General features: G+C 48.9%; 1 long non-coding RNA gene across 10 annotated transcripts in view; it reads left to right on the top strand.

The window, feature by feature from the left end:
* Positions 1-16,085, top strand: part of LOC106999866 (uncharacterized) — a 32,494-nt gene extending 16,409 nt beyond the window's left edge. For 3 of the 10 annotated variants that reach the window (XR_013397353.1, XR_013397354.1, XR_013397346.1), the window contains 4 exons: positions 1,092-1,588; positions 1,944-2,003; positions 3,560-4,420; positions 14,062-16,085. This is a non-coding gene — a long non-coding RNA (uncharacterized LOC106999866). Of the gene's footprint in view, positions 1-1,091; positions 1,589-1,943; positions 2,004-3,559; positions 4,421-5,766; positions 11,191-14,061 lie in introns of those variants that run through there. The other 7 variants (XR_013397349.1, XR_003732458.2, XR_013397350.1 and 4 more) reach the window with 7 other exon arrangements.
* The last annotated feature ends 1,231 nt before the right edge of the window (positions 16,086-17,316 follow it).

A 17,316-nucleotide genomic window follows, 5' to 3' on the forward strand; every position in this document is an offset into this window, starting at 1 on the left:
TGGTTCATATGTGTATGGCACTTTCACATTCATTATGCTGGGCATAGAGCAAATGCTCAGTGAGGATTAGCTACAATTATTATCATTAAAAACAACATTGACAACGACAGCTCAACTTAAGCTGCTAGGAAGGGTGAGATAATCATCCAAGTCCTAGATTAGGCTTCTTAATCTGGTGCCCCTGGACCCGTTGGTGGTCTAGGGATAGAATTTATGGGGTTTGTGACTGTGGATGAGAAAAAAACATTAGACCTTTATTTCCACTGACCTCTAATTGAAATTTAGAATTAATTTCAATTATGAATATAGGAAACAAAATACATCACCTGTGATGCTGACACTAATATACATCTACATCTTTTTTTTTTTTTTTTGAGACAGTCTCTCACTCTGTCACCCAGGCTGGAGTGGTGCGGTGGTGCCATCTCGGCTCACTGTAACTTCTGCCTCCTGGGTTCAAGCGATTCTCCTGCCTCACCCTCCCGAATAGTTGAAATTACAGGTACCCATGACCATGCCTGACTAATTTTTGTGTTTTTAGTAGAGACTGGGTTCTGCCATGTTGGCCAGGCTGGTCTCAAACTCCTGACCTCAAGTGATCTGCCTGCCTTGGCCTCCCAAAGTGCTGGTATTACAGGCGTGAGCCACCATGCCTGGTTTAAATCTGCATCTCTTTATAGTTGTTGCAGATATCTCGAAATATTGGCTGTTCGTTGCTACTTCAAAATTATGGTAGATAGTAAATCTCTACTATAACTTATTATTTAATATCTTAATAAAGAAGCACATATTTTGATACATTTCAACATAACTGGTTTTTTTTGGATACTATATATCTTATTTTGTGCATTTAATAATCATCTTCAGAAAAGTTCACAGCTTCACCAGACTGCCAAAGGCGTCCGTGGTACAAAAAGAGTTAAGAAGTTACAGAGTGCAAGGCTGTCCCCAGGATCACCTCACTTCTGACACCAATTGTCTGTTGAGGGGTGGTAAGAGTGGGAGGGGATCAGGTCTGATCACACTCAGATCTGATAAATCAGCAGGAGGACTTCCCAACTGAAAGCTGTTACACTTATTTTTTATTTCAGTGGAAGGAATGGGCCAAAGGAAGAAGTGCATGGAGCAGAAAGTCCCGAAAGGGAAGCTTCCGGCTGTCCTCTCCCAGTAGACTCATGGGCAGCGCCAACTTTTCCTGGCCAGGATATGTGACAGTACACGTGGAATACTGCCCCCCAGGGAGCTCACCCGAGCCTTTGTGTACAGAGCTTTTACTGGGTCTCAGGCAGGTAGACATGGTGGACTCCCTATGTGACTGACCGTTCATCTCCAGCCCTTCTGCAGGTCAAGCTGATGCTTTGTGGCTGAAAACCCCCAGTATAAATCACGCTGTTAGGCTTTTCAATATGGTTCAAGACTCCCCAAGCAAACAAAGATACTCTTATCAGGCAGGACATCCCCAGGACTTAGAGGTACCTCCCAGGAACCTCCAGCAATGGCCGGACATCTCTGGATAAGGTCAATTCTTTACTACATAGTACCCGACTCTTGAAACTGCCACAGAGCTGCACACCTGGAGCAGTTGGAGGTAGGTGAGAGGATGGAAGAATTAGCTAACACATAGTTGTAGCCACTGAAACACAATTTAGTGGAAGATTTCTTTTTGTACCTGCAAAGACAGCATAGAGTTCATTGCTTTCAGAGGCAACTGAGTAGTTCCAGGTTAAAAGCATCACTCGGCCTGGGTTTAGCACCTAACACTTTTCAGTGTATTTTCATCTGTTGTCTCATTTAATCCTCAAAAGAGATGGAAAGAAGGGGTGTTGTTAAGCCTGGCCTGGAGGTTGGAGCTCACCAGGGTCATGGGATGAGGGAGCAGAAGCAGCATGAGGAGGGTCCTGGCCACTTCCCTCACCCTGCCCCACCCTGACTCCTCCTCCCAGGTTGTTCAGACAGAGCGAGTCCTGTGGCCAAGAAGATCAGCAGATATTTTGCAGCATCAGGTATCTGGTAATGCCCGGGTTGTACGGGGATGGTTGTTGTGGAGTTCACCACACTGGGCGATTACATGAGGTCACTGCCCGCCTGATGTGACCAACTTACTTGTGGGAAAGCAAGCTGTTTGCTGGAGTCTCTGAGGTCCAACATGTGTTGACTCGTCTGAAGCAAGCCTTCGCCCAGGGTCATGACCTCACCCTGAAGTTTGGTGTAAATTCCATGTAATCTCTGTGTAAACATTGGAAAGCCGCTCTTTCAGGGCACTTTCCTTTAGGGGCCCTCCCTGAGGGGTTAGGCCATTTCTGTGGGGCTGCAGCTGCAATGGTGATGACTGTACCTGACTCCTCTGCAGGAGGCTGAACCCCCTGAAGGGGAAGAAAGGCAGTGTGTCTAGGACTCTGCCCGCTCCCTCTGACCTGTACTGTTCCCTCGGGCTTTCTGGCGTGCAGCTGGGATCTAGATAGTCTTGTGTTTTCTCTGAAGGTGACATCTGTCTTAACAAGTGCATTTGTATGTAATTTGCACAGGAATTGGCACTATTTTATGGAGGTCTGTGTGGTTTTTTTGAGCTACCAGTTTTGCTTCCTGCTTACCTGTGATGCTCATCCGTAATTATTGGAAGCACCACTCTTTCAGGAAGTAATCTGACTGGGTTGCAGCTCCACGGGGCAGGCCCTGCCCTGTCCTGTTCACAGCTGCATCTTGGCACCTATGACAGTGCCTGCCATGTATGGCACTTGCTAAATGTTTGTTGAATCCTATGAGGCCACTCACTGACTTAGCTTCCTGTGGCTCCTGTAACATATACTGCAAACCTGGTGGCTTATAACAGTATGCATTTTTTCTCTTACCGTTCTGAAGGCCGGAAGTCCACAATCAGTGTTGCTGGCTGAAATCAAGGTGCTGGCAGGCTGCGCTCCCTCTGGAGGCTCTAGGGGAGCCAGCCTCTGATGGCTGCGGCAGCTGCGGCGTTTCTTGGCTGTGGTCACAGTCTCTGCCCCCACGGCCACATCGCCTTCTCCTCTCCTGTGTGTGCCTCCGCCTTATTAGGGCCACCTGGATAATCCGGGATCAACTCCTCATTTCAGAATCCTGGATGCAGTAGCAAAGTGCCCCTCCCTCTTTTCGGTATTGGTGGCAGCTACAGGTAGTGGGGATCAGGAGGTGGCTATCCGCCACACTCACCAAGGGGATGGAAACCTGAAGGGAGCTGGTCAGTGGTGGCAGTGTCACTCCCGCTGCCCATTAGGCCGGATGCCTGCTGGGGAGTCTGGCATGAACATGAGTTGGGGAAAGGGAGTTCCATCCCAACCCCTTCCCTGAGGATAAGCTTGCCTGGGCAGAGAGCCTCCCAGTTTACATGGGTAAGGTATATGGATGTGCTTTGGTTAAGAATAGGCTGAGGTGGATAACCAGGCCTGCATGACTCAGTGAGTTTAGAGTGCAGGCATATAGCTCTGCTTGTTATCACAGCCATGTAGCCATAACATGCGAAGGCCATGCCTTGGCCCTATGCCACTATTGTCTGTAAAAGCTTAATTGGCCTGCTGACTCCGTACAGGCGCACTTGCACCCAGAGAGAGAGAGAGCCAGAGCTGTCCGACTTTGCAGATGGACAGGGGGAACCAGGACACAGCTCAGCCTACTCATACCCAGAGAGAGAAGGAGTTCAGCTGCTGACCCTGAAGGCAAGGGAGAGCTGGCCACGCAGGTGTGTGTGGGAGCTGGCTGCTGAGAGGAACCGCTGAGCCGGAGCAGGCAGCCAAAATAAAGGTGAACAGTGTAAAAGAGTTAGTGTAAGCTGCTGACGAGAGAGCTCCTGAATAAAATTACATTTCACCTGCCTTCAGCCCCCCGAATGTTCTTTCAGCTATCTGCTCATCCACCCACACCTTTCGGACCTCAGCTGGGGCTGGACCCCAACCCTGAGTGTAACAACAAGCGATACTTTTGTTAGGTCCATTTTCACTTCCTTCATCAGAAATGTCCTGCGCTCTCCCTGGGCACTGTCCTGCGGCTGGTAAGAGGCAGAGGTGAGTCAGATGTGAAGCCCACCCTCTAGGGCTTCCTCCTGGTAGGGCAGGTGGGCAGGTGAACCCGTTACGAGGAGCCCAACAAGTTAGGTGTGTACAAGGTTCAGACTTGTCATCTTGATATTTCCCAGATGTACCATGTTCCTTCCCACTTCAAGGCCTTGCCACTTGCTGTTCCCTCTGCCTGAACCCCTTTCTCCCCTTCCTCTGATAAGCTCCTAGTTGTACTTCAGGTGTCCCTGAAAGTCTTCCCCGAGGCCCTTCCCTTCATTATGCCAATTGCTCTTGTTCGACAATCTTATAAACCTGTGATTCCTTTTCCTCTCCCTCCTGCAGGGCAGGAACTGTGTCAGTCTTGTTCCTTGTTGTAACCCAGTGCCTGGCACATGGTAAGTACCCAGGAAATGTTTATTGAATGAATGAAAAAAGCTGTTGCACAGAGGAGGCACTGGTTCACTTAAAAGGGGGGAATCTGGGAAGGTTTTCTGGAGGAGGTGCTGACTAAGCCAGGTTTTAATGGAAGAATAGAAGTTTGCAGGGCATACCAGGCAGTGGAAACAGCATGCACAAAGGCTCAGAGAGGCGACCTCTTATGGAAGCTCACTGTTGTTGGAATGCAGAGTGAGGGGGGCAAGGGGTGAGGCGAAGGTGTGGCCAAAACGTGACCTGCTCATGGAAGGTCCAGTGGGTGTTTTCAGAAGCCAGGGGATGTGGGTAAGGAGGGGCTTAATGTGACCTGTGGTTTGGAAATATTGTTCTGGTGGCTGTGTAGAGTGGCCGGTGAGAAGCTGTTGTGATGCACCAGGAGAGACGTGATGAGGCTCCAACCTATGCACAGTATGAGGATAGGGAGGATGGATGAGTTCGAGATTTCAGGTGTGAGTCCCAGGGCTTGATGACTAATTTGATGTGGTAGAAGGAGTAGTCAAGAGTGGAAGGTGATTCCACTAACACAAACCACAGACACAAGACAGAAAAAGAACAACTTTGAGAAAATTGGGAAGGGAAAGGCGGTTATGTTTTAGACACATGGAGTTTGAGGATCTCTTGGGGCTTCATGTCAGAAGCATATAGTTTTATATTTGGCACCAAAGCTCAAAAGAGAAGTAAGAGCAGGAGATATAGATTTGGACTTTGGGACATATACAGTTATGTGCCACATAACAACATTTTGCTCAATGACAGACTGCATATGGTCCTATAGGATGATGCTACCATATTTTTGCTGGGCCATTTCTATGTTTATCTCCATTTAGATACACAAAAACTTACCACTGTGTTAAAGTTGCCTACAGTATTCAGCTCAGTAACATGTTGTACAGGTTTGTAGCCTAGGAACACTAGGCTACACCACACAGCCTAGTGTGTAGTAAACTATAACATCTAGGTCTGTGTAAATTCACTCTATGATGTTCACACAGCAGTGAAATCACCTAACAACTCATCTCTCAGAATGTATCCCCATTGCTGTCATTCAGGAACACTTGATTATACATGGAAATTAAAGTGATAGGGGTGAATGAGACTGCCAGGGAGAGCGTGTGGAGTAAGACCAGAAAACATCTGGGCATAAAACACTCAGGGAAATAAAAATTCAGACCTTCAGAGAAAGACAACACCAAGAAACAATGATCAGAGTAGCAGAGGAAGCAGGAAGAGAAGCTGTCACAGAGACTGTTGAAGGGTCCCTGGGTGGCCTGCCCAACACATGTCCCTCTTTCCTCCTTCCCAACAGGTATCTGTTCTCCTTGACATAAGTGCATGGATGTTCCCACTCCACAGTGCGAATCCTCATAATGGAAGCCAAAGGTGGTTGTTCCATTCTCCTTGCCAGGGACTGGCTGAGGAATAGACATGTGACCCATTAGGGCCAAGGAAGCACGAAAGGGGCATTCTTCTAGAGGGCTTCTGAGAAAGGTTTCCTTATTCTTAAGGCAGAGGCGAGGATGAGATGATTCTATTTCATCTTTGGCCTTCATTGAGACTGCACGTAATATTTGGCACAGTGGCAGCTATCTTGTGACCATAAGGAAAATTAGTTTCAGGGTCAAGTCAACACACCAAAGATGGCAGAGAGGAGACAGGGAAAGAACTGGGGTCTTTTATGACATTGCTGATTCATGGGCCCTAAATGCAATCACATGTATTTTTATAAGAGGGAGCAGAGAGAGATTTGATGCACATAGAAGAAATGAAGTCAATGTGACCATGGAGGCCGAGATTGGAGTAATGTGGCCACAAGCCAAGGTGTGCCAGCAGCCACCAGCAATTGGAAGAGGCGAGGAATAGATTCTCCCCTGGAGCCTCTGGAAGGAGGGCAGCCCACTGACACCTTGACTTCTGCACAGCATTTCCTCTGCCTTTCTGATCCAGGAGGTCAAGGAGGGTCCTCAGTGCTCCTGTGCCTGTGGCAGAAATGGTAGGAAAAGGCTGAGCTGCACTGCAGTTACACAAAAAGAGTACTTTAAAAAAAATGGTCTATAGAATTCCAGGAGTCAGAAATTGAGTCATCCATCCAGGAATCTTTATTATGCACGTGCTGTGTGTCACACCTGTTGGGAATACAGTTATAATAAGACTCAGAATTAGCTGTGGGCCTCAAAGAACAGGGGTGGAAAAGGCCTTCTCCAGAGGGAGCTGGCAGCTCTGAAAGAACCTTATTGACGAAGGGGGTGGATTCATGTTGTCCAGGTACTGAGCTGGGGATGCAGCTGTTGGGGTGCAGGAATTCTCCAGCTCAGCCTGCTGGCCCTGCTAAGAGGCAGGCCTGGGCAGGAGGAGACTGGAATCTCCAAAGCAGATGTGAGGAGGGAGCTAACCCAAGGTCAGGTGTTGGCTCAAGTTTCTCCTGTACTCAACACAAGGGCAGTGGAGGAACCTGGCCTGGAGTCCAGCCTGACCTGGAAGGAAGTTCATGGGGTGAAGTGTGAAGCTGCCAAGCTCCAGGGGCCTCAGAGACCTGCAGCCGAGGGTGTGGAGTGGGGACTGGAAATAGCTGGCCAGAGAGCTGCCAGCCCTTTCCAGGGATGGCACTCTTTCAGGCTAGAGGGGAGCCATGATTGCAGTCACTGCTGTGTCTGCTGGGCCCTGGAAGATGGTGGAGTCCCTGAGGGACAGAGGAGCTTCCAGGCCTCTCCACCCCTGGTGGGCATGCGGTGTGGTCTGGATCTTGGTTTTTATGTGACTCTCACCTGGGGATGGGAATGATATGTGACCTCTCCCCAAGGCCCTCCATGGCACACTGGAGCCGAGAACTCCTGCTTGACACACCGAGTAAGCAGACAGGGGACCACGACGGCATTTTTCTTCAACCTCATGGAAGAAACAGAGCTCAGGGAAGAGGGAGGGGGTCTTGTCAGGAAGAGGAAGGAAAGTGGGGAGTGAAGTCCTTAGCCAGGACCCAAGGCTGAGGATTCCAGTCAGCACCCATCGATCAGAACATTCCAGCACATTCCTCAGGAAGAGAAGCCGCTGTTCTCTTTTTGTTTGTTTGTGGGGGCAAAGGGGATGGCACTTTGAAAGTCAGACATGGCGAAGGCAGCCACAGCTTTGGGGGTGCTGGGTGGCTCTCTGTCTCTCTTCCCTCCTCTGTTTCTCTCTTTCTTCTCGTCCCCTCTCTTCCCCTTCCCTTCTTTCTCTCTTCTCCCTCCATCCTTCCTTTCTCACTGTATGTCTCCTTGACATCAGGACTCTCTGTCTACCGCTTACATCTGTGTCTCTTCTTCTCTCTCTCTCTTGCTGTCTCTCACACAGAGAGCCTGGCTTTATTCCTATTACCTCAGCTGAAGGGTCAGGACACCTCAGGAAGCACCTGTGCTCCGGCCCTGCCCAAGCACACTTTGTCCGTGTTCTCCTTTACACTTCCTCATGCATCCCGTCCTTTAACACTTGCTCACAATGTCATCCGTGCCTTTCAGGTCCCCTCACATATTTTCATCCGTTTTTATCAGCAAACATCCAGGCATCTTCCTGGTGCCCCATCCCATCCTCTTGGTCCAGACCCAGGCTGACAGAGGTTTCAGCTCCTTGGGGCCTGCTGGGGATGGGCGACAGGTAGGTGGTGCCCGCAGAGGTCGGGCTCCTCACCCTCGACTCCTGAGAAACCACTGAAACAGGAGGGGGCATTACAGCACCCTCAGCTCTCAGCCTCCTGGGCCTGCTCCCTTCTGAGGCCAGGACCCAGGATGAGAGCACCCAGGTAAAGGCTGCAGAGCTCCCCATTAGCACATGGTTTAGAGGGAGAGCCTGGAACCTGTTCTCTGACCGAGACCTCTGGCAAATCATGTAATCTTTTTGAGCCTTGGGTTCTTTTTTTAAAACCTGGAAAATTGGTATTTTGTTTGCTGTATTGTACAAAGGGTTACCCAAAATACCCATTTTGAGTATTTTGTACTCAAAATACCCATTTTGGGAACAAAAGGTGCCTTAATGTATAAACTCAATCCTGCAACAACCTCACGACTAGGCAGTATTATCATTTCTATGAGGACATGGAGGTTTAGAGAGGTGAAGTCACTCATCCTAGGTTGCTCAGCTGGTAAGTGGCAGAGCTGGGGTTCAAACCCGACAGTCTGGCCCCAAGCCCCACACACTTATGGTTGAGTGTTTTACTGATGGTCTGTGAAATACTCTCTTCTTCCACTTTTCTGGGATGGCCTGGGAGAATACAGTTGGTGCCCCTCTCCGGGTACCTCCGAGAAACTCTATTTCCAGATCTGGCTCTATGGACAAGTGCCCACAGCGTGGTTGTCCAATCTGCAGAAGTGATAACCCAGGTGCTGAGAGCACGTGGCCACCTCCATCTGGGTCTTCTGAGGGACACAGGGCCACTGAGTGGAAAGAAGGCTCCAATCCAGGGCTGCAGTAACCATCTGTATTTTTCCCTAAGTCTCCTCAGGCTTTGTTGCCACAATACATTTATTTTTGGAGAACTACCATCCCCAGTTCAGTGCACCAGGCCTCTTATTTGCCAGCTGCTTTCTCTCTGGTTTCTGTTTAACTATGGTGTGTATTGACTTTGCTGCTGCTATCTTTGTTTCACCACTAAAAAGAGTATTCGAGTGGCAAGTACTGTTTATTCTCTCATTTCTTCAACAAATGTGACTTCCATGCACAGGACACTGTGCTAACTACTCTGGGGGATATGAAAAATGAAACTGGTGTGGCCTTTGCCCTCAGGAATCTTATAGTCCACTAGGGACATACCAACATGCACGGAGGTCACTGTGATGCCACGTGGAGTGTGGTGAAAGCATTAGCACCAAACAGGCATATTGGGACTTCAGACAGAACTCTTAGGGAAGCTTCCCAGAGGAAATTATGTATAATTAACTAAGTTAAAGTGCAGAGACCCCCAAAACACAGTGATTTATATAAGATCAATCTTAAGATATAATTGTATTTCTCTCTCCTGTGATCGTGCAGATGTAGGTGGCAGTTGAGGCTGCTGGGATAGCTCAGCTCCACAAGGTCATTCAGGGACTCAGTTCTGCTCTATCTTGTTACTTTGCTCCAGTGTTCCACAAGGTGTTGGCCTCATCTGTATGGCTAAAACTTGGTCATTGCCACATTAGTGTTCCAGCTTCTGGGCTAGGTGGAGAGGATGGAGGAATATACAATAGGTGTTTTAAGGCCCGGACCCAGAAATGGCTCACATATCCTGTTGGCCAGAAGTTGGTCATTTAGCACATCTAGTTACAAAGGAGATGGGGAAATGTAGTCGATAGCCAGGTGGCCAAGTGCCCAGCCAAAAGTTTAATGTGGAAGAAACAGATAATAGGTATTATTATCTCCATTACTCTATCACAATGAGTTGGACCTTGGCATATAAATAGAGCCTTGCTAAGTAAAAATTAGAATGAGAGGGCATTCAGCTGCCTTCCAGAAAATGTCAGAGGTAAGGAAAGGTGCAAGATGTATTTAGAGAAAGTGAATATCCAGCATAACTGAAGTGTAGGGTTTCTGTAAAGGAGGTTGTGACCTACCTACAGGTGGAGATAGGGCAGGCGTCATCTCTTTAACAGGCTGCTCAGCCTTCCAAATAGAATGTATCCATGCCACCTGTACACTTGTTATCCAAAACACTTGATTCTTCTCTAACCGACCACACAGGATGTGTGTTCTCTGAGCCCTACTCAGGAAATTTAACCTTGAGCTGATAGTGATCTAGATCCTATCAAAATCTCGGCTTCCTAAGGGTATGCTATTTGACTACTTTTTTAGCAATGATTCTTGTATGTATTGATGCTGATCCCAGAAAGTTCTATGAAGGACTACATTAGCCCAGTCTCCTAGCAGAAGACCTTCACTATGTTGAGTTTCATGTTAAGCTCTTGGAAGAGATGGCCACAAGAAGAACACTTTGGTATGTTCCAATAAAACATTATTGAGGATGTTGCTCACATTTTGTTCATGGTATAACATGGTATTTTTAAATAAAAATCAACCACAGGCTCTATATCTTGCCACATCCTGTTGCTCTGTCCTTGGCATTCAGGACTTCAACAAACATTTATTAAGGCACTGACTATTGACAGATACTGGGCCAGATGCTTGGTGGGAATATAGAGAGAAGAGACACAGTCTCTAACTTCCAAGATCTCACATTCTGGGGCAGGGGATAGGGATGTGTGGCTTGTGAGGCAGATAAGTAATAGGCATTTCTGACATAATTTGGTAAATGTTGTGTGAAGCACAGAACGAGATGCTATAGGAGCCTGGAGAGAGAAGGCGAGGAAGGCCTTCTGAAGGAGCTGAGTGTTAGAGGTTGAATAAGGGTCAATAACATTAATCATGAGGAATGGATAAAACAATGTTCTAGGCAAAGGCAACAGCTTAGCAAAGTCATGCAGAAATGAGGGCGGGTGGGGCTCAGTGTGGCTGTGGTTTAGGGGGAGGAGGGGAGATTCAGCTGGAGGGGTAGGCTGGGCTAGTCACAAGGGCCTAGCAGCCCTGCTGACGAATTTGGGCTTTTGCCCACAGGCTCTATACCATCCTGGCAGATGATCAGATCCGTATCTTAGAAATGTCAGTCTTGTCAACATAAGTTAGGGAAGGGACTAAGAAGGGAAGCTGTTGCAATATGTCAGGTGAGAAATGATGTGGCCTTAAACATGTGAAGACAAGGTGGACATAAGGAGGTGGAAAGAGGTTGGAGGAATATTAAGGAAAAAGAATCAATAGCACTTGGTGACTGATTTGGGGGTGAAGGAGAAGGTGATGGGACAGTGAGGTGTTTGGACTGGCAGTGTTACTCCTTTAGAACCAGCTGATAGGGGAAGGAGCAGGTGAGGGGTGGGGGATAAGGCGTTTGACTATGGAGGTGGGCCAGGCAGTCAGATACGCAGGAGGCAGATAAAGATTTTGGAGTTACCAGTGTGCAGGTGCAGGTTAAAGATAAGGAGTGTGTCCAAAGCCAGTGAATACCGAATGACACACCTGCGGTGTTGTCAAATGCTTTTTATTCCATATGAGAAGTTGATGCAATGCCTACTGTGGGCCTGGAGCTTTCACACTCACTCATTTACCCTGCTCCATGAACCTTGGAGGAAGAATGAATTTACTTATTGATGCTTGGCTGCAGAAAGGATTTAAGCCTATAGGTATTACTACCAGGCTGATTTTACAGTGAGGTTCAGAGAAGTGAAATGAGTGGTAGCAGGCCGGATTGCACAAAAGGTGGTGGAGGGGGATTGAAGGGCAGGCCTTTGCAGCCTGGTGTATACCACAACTGCCTTTTGTGATGTGGGTGACCTTTGAGCAGGAGAGGCTTAGCTTCCGGTGGCACATGCTGCTCACAGGGGACTACATGAGTCCATGGGGCAAGGGCACCTGACCATGGCCTTGGCCTCTGTGCATGCACTGGCTTCCGACTCTGGCGCAAACTTGGGCACACTCAACAGAGTGAGCTGGTTTGGTGCTCATTGTATCATCCTTTTGGAGCAGGAGGATTTCTGGCCCTCTTGGCCCTCCACATCCCCTGCTGTCCTCATGGCTGGAGAGGAGGCCTGTGATGAGGCAAAACTGACACCCAGGCAGGCCCATCCATGGTAAAAGCAGAGGTGTGCTGGCATTAGGTGTTGAAAGGTTTGCGTGGGGAAGGGATGGGGGGAGGAAGTACTTAACCACTGACGTTTATTTAGTGCAAGGCTGGCCCAGTGGGTTGAATTGTGTCCCCCCCACCACCAAATATGTCCCAGTAACTGTGAATATGAGCTTATCTGGAAAAGAAAAAGGGTCTCTGCAGATGTAGTTAAGAATCTCGAGATGAAATCATCTTGGATTTAGGGTGGTTCTAAATCTAGTGTCTCTTTTTTTTGGTTTGTTTGTTTGTTTGAGACATGGTGCCTCTGTTGCCCAGGCTGGAGTGCAGTGGCACCATCTCAGCTCACCACAGCCTCCACCTCCTGAGCTCAAGAGATCCTCCCACCTTAGCCTCCTGAGCAGCTGGGACTACAGGTGTGCACCACCAGGCCTGGCTAATTTTTGTATTTTGTGTAGAGTTGGGGTTTCACCATGTTGCCCAGGCTGGTCTCTAATTCCTGTGCCCATCTCAGCCTCCCAAAGTATTGGGATTACAGACATGAGCCACCGCACCCAGCCTGAATCTACTGTCTTTATAAGAGAAAGAAGAGGGAACTGTGACACATGGGGAAGATGGCCATGGGAAAACGGGGACAGAGATTGGGGTGATGCAGCCACCAATCCAGGAATGCCTAGGGTTCCCAGGAGCTGGAAAAGGCAAGGAAGCTTCTCCCCTAGAGGCTTTGGAGGGAGTGTGGCCCTCCTAACACCTTGATTTTGGCTCAGTGATGCTAATTTTGGACTTCTGGCTTCCAGAACCGTGACAGAATAAATTTCTGTGGTTAGGAACCACCAAGTTTGTGGTAATTTGTTGCCGCAGCCCCAGGGAATGAACACAGCTGGCAAACATGTAGCAGGCAAGTGCCTCCTACATCCAAGGAGGATGCCAATAATCACCCTCAGTATCCCTTCTGGGGTACCCGGCGCCACCCCTGATCCTGCCCACAGAGCCCTCCGGCAGCTGCTGCCACACGACTGGAGCTGCCACGCTCCATGCTGTGATTTAGTGCTCACCACGTCCCTAACACTGGACTAGGCTCAGGCAGTTCAGAAAAGGGTCTGGCAGGGCCACTGTTCTCGAGAGGCCTGGAGTCTTGGCCTGTGTGGGTGTGGGGCGTGGGCACATCACCTCTGGAGCATGAACAGTGCCTGCCAGTCTCTGGACATCTGCTCAGGCCACCCAGCCTCAGCTCAGCAACTGGGCTTTCTCCAGCTTTCGGGCCGTCCAGCTGCAGCTCAGCAGACAGCAGCCTAGGACTTGTAACTTATTCACCTTAGGGTGAATCACCCACAGAGATTTAGGCAGAGAAAACTACCATTTGAGCCAACTGGATAAAGAAAATGCACCAGTCCTTCTCCATGGCTCCAGAAAGAAGGAGTGGCAGGCACTGTTCATGCTCCAGAGGTGATGTGCCCACGCCCCACACCCACACAGGCCGACTCCAGGCCCCTTGAGAATAGTGGCCCTGCCAGACCGTTTTCTGAACTGCCTGAGCCTAGTCCAGTGTTAGGGACGTGGTGAGCACTAAATCACAGCATGGAGTGTGGCAGCTCCAGTCATGTGGCAGCAGCTGCCGGAGGACTCTGTGGGCAGGATCGGGGTGGCGCCGGGTTCCCCAGAAGGGATACTGAGGGTGATTATTGGTATCCTTCTTGGGTGTAGGAGGCACTTGCCTGGATTTTGCCTTTAAGTCCAGGGACAGCCTGGATTTAAAGGTCTATGAAATTCCTGAGGTGAATTCTTTCCGGAGCCGTGGAGAAGGACGGCACAGAGCAAGAGTGACATGGGAGGCGGGTCTTAAAGGAGAAGCAAAACTCTCCGGATATGGGAGAAAGGATAAAATATCACACAGGATGCAGCCTCTGCCGCCCTCAAAGAGGGGTGCTTATCCTGATGGCGGGGGAGGTTTCCTCACTCAGGGCTTTCTCTTTCCTTTCTTCTCTTCAGCACAGTCCCCTCCAACTGCTTGCCTCAGAATCACTGGCTATACTTATACAAAAGCGGATTCCTGAACTGCCTCCCAGACAGACTGAGTTCGAATATCTGTGGCTAGGACCTAGATATCTGCATTTTTAATAAGATCCCAGATGATGCTGATGTATCATCACCTAAGAATTACTGGCCTAAAGGTACTTCCAACACAGCCCACCATGCCAGTACAAAGCAGGTGTGCACACTTTTGGAAGGATCCCCATTTTCTCCTGGGGAACTGGCCTTGGGATATGACCAATAGTGCCCCATAGCTCTCAGAACATCCCTGTCCCCATGGGCCCTCGCGGGCAGGCTGAGCACAGCAGTGTGGCACTCAGCGGCTGGCCTGGGATTCGGTGGAAATAGGTTTGCTGCTTCTCAGCCAAGTGGCCTGAAGCAAACGATTTAAGCTGTCTCGATTTCCTCATCTGGATAATGGGGACACAAATAGAACCAATAAAAAGTGTTGAGAAGACTGAATGCCGGCATGTGCATGAAATGCCTCATCGGTGCATAGCACAGCGTTTGATAACTCAGAACTTTTTCAAAAAGGTATGATGATGAAAACCTTATTCTGAAGAAAGAAAACTTCACAGAAATCATCATTACAAAGCCCAGCTGAAGCTCTCCTGCACATCAGACCCTCCTGGGGAGTGTTTGGAAAACATCAGTCTAGTGGCCCCTCCCCAGTCTTATGCCTTCCCCATCCTTCCCTCCCACCTGTGAAACCAGAGGAATCTCTAGTAGGGGGTGTCTGAATTTTTTGAAGAAGAGGAAGCTTTCCTATGGCAAGAATCACCCGGGGCACTTGAAGACATGGCCTGGCCTCTCCGGAAAATTCTGCTTTGGGTGTTGGAGATGGGTTCTTGGAACTTGCATTTTTAATCAGGTGCTTCTTAACTTTTCAGCAATTAAGGAAGCGCTGGTTTAAAGTGAGTTTAACCCACTGTGGTTGAGAGAGGTTTTGGTGCCACCCTGACCAGCCGAGGCCGTCTCCCCTGTTACCCACAATTCCTTGTGATGATGCCACCTCTATCCAGGAGGGAAGCGTCACTCATGGTGTGGAGCCTGCTAGTCGTGTTTGGAGATTGCAAAGCACAGTCTTCGTCGGTCTGTGTATGTGTTCATGTAAGCGTGCACACAGACTCACACTTCTGAAAACCACCTCGATGATGGCAGGAAAAAAGAACTGACTAAAACTGTAGAAGTTAAGGGCCAACACAGTGCTCAGAGGAACTTTATCTCTAACACTAAATAGAAACAAAGGATGAGGAGAGGTCCCATGGACAGATGGGGAGAATAGGAGACTCAGTTCAGAGTCCCTGAACTCTGGGACTCTGAACTGAGTCAGGGAGTTTCAGTCAGGGAGGCCCCTGACTGAAAGCCAGCAGTCCCCACGTGGAGCTCTCGCCTTCTAGATGGTTCAGCCTCGCAGGCTGCTTCCATCTGAGAATCCTGGGAGGCTCGCCCTTCCCCATGTGCTTCAAGCCTAAAGAAGTGTTGGGAGCTGTCCTGCCACTCGTGGGGCAAGGGGAGGACTCCTTAGCCAACCCTGGTGAGATGTCAGCTAGGGAGAGGCTGCTGTTCTTGCCCCTGCCCTCCCAGGTCTTTCTAAGGATGATTCTGTAAACCTTCTTTGTGTCTCCGCCGTGGAGCTGGCTGCCAAGGGGCAGCTTTGCTTACCCAGCCCGGTGCTGCTGGTGGTGCCTTAGTCTTCTGATGTGATCTCTGTAACAGGGACTTGAAAATAACACTCAGAGCAGTGCCCTGCTCAAATGGTCACAGGTCACATCCTGAAGAACCATCTATTCTGGGCATGTTGAAGTTTGGAGCAGATCAGTGCTGGATAAACAGTGTTTTTCTAGGACTACACCAGGAACACCAAATATAGTAGAAATGTAACAAGCCCTCAGAAGACGATTTATGAAAACAAAACAACAAAATGTGTAATTCTGTGAATATACTAAAAACCATTGAATTATACACTTTAAATGAGTGAATTGTATGGTATGTGAATTATATCTCAACAAAACTTTTACAAAAAAAAAATTAAATGCTGAAAAGTAGATGATTTCCTGGAAAGGTAGTTTCTCATTTTAAGATGTAATTATCAGCCTGTGTGGGACCTGCTTTTCTCTCCGAGCCTGTCCTGTTTAGAAACATCAGCATGCGTTTCCCATCAGCACCACAGAACCTGACTGCTCCCCACCCCACAAATCACTCAACTTCGGAAAAGGGTGAGATTTGACAAATCCCAAAAGAGCTAAACAGGAGAGCCATCACTATTCAGGTTTGCTTTTGCAAACTGAATCCTTACTACCACAAATAACGGCAGCTTGCACTTGCTGAAGAGCTCTTCTGAGCCAGGGCCTGCTTAAGCACATTCAGTGCTCACATGAGCCTGTCGCCCAGGCTGGAGTGCAATGGCGGGATCTCGGCTCACTGCAACCTCTGCCTCCTGGGTTCAAGTGATTCTCCTGCCTCAGGCTCCTGAGTGGCTGGGATTACAGGTGCGCACCACCACACCAGGCTAATTTTTGTAAGTTTTGTATTTTTAGTAGAGATGAGGTGTCACCATGTTGGTCAGGCTGGTCTCAAACTCCTGACTTTGTGATCCGCTTGCCTCAGCCTCCCAAAGTGCTGGTATTACAGGCATGAGCCACCGCGCCCAGCCTACCTGGAGAGCTTTAAAAGCCACTGCTGCCTTGTTCCCATCCCTGGAGAGTCTGATTTTATTGCTTTGGGGTGCAGCCAGAGCACAAGCTTTGGGTTTTGTTTTTTTTTCATAGCACACAGGGGATTCTAATAAGAACCCTGGCTCTAGAGTCCATGTTTACATTAAAGAGGCTATTTACTTCTTGCCTGGTACCATCCCTGTGACTTGGGTAGCTGTCCCTGGCAGCATGGCTAAATTCCTCCATCTGGGGTTAACAGAGAGAAGGCGAATGAGTTTCAGGACAATGGCTGTGGCTGCAGGCTCCTGCACAATCTATCTGGCCCTGTCTGATCTTCGGCCTCTGCTGGCCTTTTCTTCCCCACAGCTGGAAACCTGACCTCAGTCCCAGTCCAGTTCCACCCCACCTCGCCCATTCTGCCCCAAGCCCACAGCCCAATTCTCACCCTGGGTGGGGGGAATCAAGGCAGCCGTAGCTCAAGAGTGTGTGCCAACAGCAAGAATTCCTGATTATTAATCCACCCACGCCAACATTGGGATCCTATAAGCAGGTTGTG

This window comes from Macaca mulatta, chromosome 8 (genome assembly GCF_049350105.2).
Source record: "Macaca mulatta isolate MMU2019108-1 chromosome 8, T2T-MMU8v2.0, whole genome shotgun sequence".
In the NCBI taxonomy this organism is placed as follows: Eukaryota; Metazoa; Chordata; class Mammalia; order Primates; family Cercopithecidae; genus Macaca; species Macaca mulatta.